This window comes from Protobothrops mucrosquamatus, unplaced genomic scaffold (assembly GCF_001527695.2).
Source record: "Protobothrops mucrosquamatus isolate PMUCROS unplaced genomic scaffold, P.Mucros_1.0 scaffold711, whole genome shotgun sequence".
In the NCBI taxonomy this organism is placed as follows: Eukaryota; Metazoa; Chordata; class Lepidosauria; order Squamata; family Viperidae; genus Protobothrops; species Protobothrops mucrosquamatus.
Window position 1 is genome coordinate 381,265 of NW_015386992.1, and position 2,739 is coordinate 384,003.

The window sequence follows — 2,739 nt, forward strand, 5'->3', positions numbered from 1 at the left end:
TTCTTCTTCTTCTTCTTCTTCTTCTTCTTCTTCTTCTTCTTCTTCTTCTTCTTCTTCTTCTTCTTCTTCTTCTTCTTCTTCTTCTTCTTCTCCTTCTTCTTCTTCTTCTTCTTCTTCTTCTTCTTCTTCTTCTTCTTCTTCTTCTTCTTCTTCTTCTTCTTCTTCTTCTTCTTCTTCTTCTTCTTCTTCTTCTTCTTCTCCAGTTTTCATGAATAATTAAATTGTTCATGTTTAATTCACCATTTCAGTAAAATAAATATGGTCTTGTAAAAGAAACAGGGCATACAAATATCATAAAATTAAAAAAGGAAAACAGTATCTTATCTTTATAACATTTAACATTTTACACATTTCTCACTAATCAGATGAAGACTGACTCTCTAATCAAGTGGGAAATTATTATGAGCTACTACCACAATACTGATTGATAAGTTACAAGACGGAAAAAGTAGACTGGTCATGTAGCCTTGCTTTCCTGTGTTAGTGAAAGTTGACTTTACTGATGAGGATAGTACCTGGATCAAGAATTACCAGGATATAGATATGGTATGCATGTCTGAGTAAGGTTAATGGACAATCACTGGGTGGGCTTACATTGAATCTGCAGTTAACTATAGACCAATTCCTTTCCCCATAACTCCATGATTACAGGTGCTTTGAGTAAACAAAGTAAATATGACAATATGATTATTGAGGTCATTTTTCTCAAAGTTCTTACTGTTCAGCATGTTAATGTATTCTCAATATTATTCCATAAAACTATTTAGAAGGAAGGAAAGAGAATGAAAAATTTATTTCAGAAGAATAGGTGGTTCATTGTTTATATTCCATTTATTAGAGTAAGGGTGGATAATTTCTTTCACCAATTTGTTGAGGGACCAAAGTAGAAGAATTTGATAAGTGCCTAAAGCACTCAGAACTAACAAGAGGATGACTTGCAATGGGGTTATTCTGGACTAGTTCTAATTTCTGAGTAATCTTCAGTGAATATATCTTTCACTGAACTAGTCAAGTATTCATATTTCTTCTTTCTTGCCTCTCATTAATTGTTTTTTTTTTTAGTATTCAAATCAGGTTTTAATAGAATGACAAAGCATTTGGGGGGAAAAGATGTAGTCCAATAAACCTGCACTGGAAAAGAGAATGGAAAAGATCTCCACGGTCACCATGTATTTCCCCTTGTTGCTCAGATATGTTGGAAAAAAGGACAACCAACCAAAACACAACAGGCTGAAGAATAGAATAGAATAGAATAGAATAGAATAGAATAGAATAGAATAGAATAGAATAGAGCTGGAAGGGATCTTGGAGGTCTTCTATAGGAGATCCTATACCATTTCAGACAAGAAGATAAACTTGGTCTCATTAAAGCTATCTGGTAAATGCTGGCCTTGAAAACCCACACTGAAACCAATAATGGCAAGGAAAAGGATAAGACAGAGTAAAATATAAGAGTAGAGCCTTCATTATATCCCAGGATGATTTCACCTGCAATTAAGTTCATATCAGCATCTGGCTATGGGATGACGTTACAAGCCATATGGTACAAAGAACCTGTCCTGGGTGGATAGAAGTTCCATTGAGGCAAAATACATCCAGTTTGCAAAAAAGTAGCTGTTAAAGATGTGGAAGCCCAATCTGATGTTGGATAAGATTTGGGGAATCTCGTTGAGTTCCTTCACAGCAAATGCCAGGATGTGCTGGTAATTCTCAGGGGACATCCTCATTCTCATAATTACCCCCTTAAAAATAGACGTATTGTATGGAATAAGTTTGAAACATATTATTTTTTAAATATGTATGGTATAAATTTACAATATAAATTTGTGCCAATGGATTAAATTCATCATAAAAATGTAAGAAATTGTTCCATAAGTTAAAAAAGACAAAATGCAGCTATTGTTTAGCGCCAAGAAATATATATAAAAAACACTACAAAACTTTCAGTTAAAGCAAAGGAAACTGAGACAAGAATATATAACTGCTCTACAAAAGAAAACAATGAAATATTAATTTATATCTGAGCACATGCCTGGAATGATTTGAATAAATCTAAAGAGAAAAAAGAGGATATAATGCAGATGTTTGAAAAATGGGGAGGTCAGAAATGTAACACATTGTTTTATCTTTATTTATTCTATTTTCTGTTTTTTACCATTTTTATTAATTAAACTTGCTTTGCCCAACTCTTTTTCCCTTTTAATACATGTTGTATATATTTGCAGAGATAGATAGATAGATAGACAGACAGACAGACAGACAGACAGACAGACAGACAGACAGACAGACAGACAGACAGACAGATAGATAGAATTTTTAACACCACATGGCAAGACTTAGACGATTGAAAGGCACTATCATATAGAATCAACTACCAATAATCCTAGCAGTGTAATTCTGCCTGTCCCATCCCTCATGAAAGAGAACATGAGATCATTGTTCATATCAATATAACATGAGATATTAGAATACTTGACTGTTCACTTATCATCTTATCCTGAGAGAATGTTCATGAAGCAGGAAATTATTGTACAACATTAATTATGGTTATTTCATAATTACAATGTGATGGAGAAATATTTACCAATTTTGAATTCTATGTTCTCTCAAAAAAAGTTTCAGTGCTCAACATGTTGATATTTATGGCACCTGAGCTGGCATCTCCCCAATCTCTCTTTGAAATAATTTTCTGTAGCAGTGCCTCACCTCTGTAATGAGGTTTAAATGCTCACTTTTGGA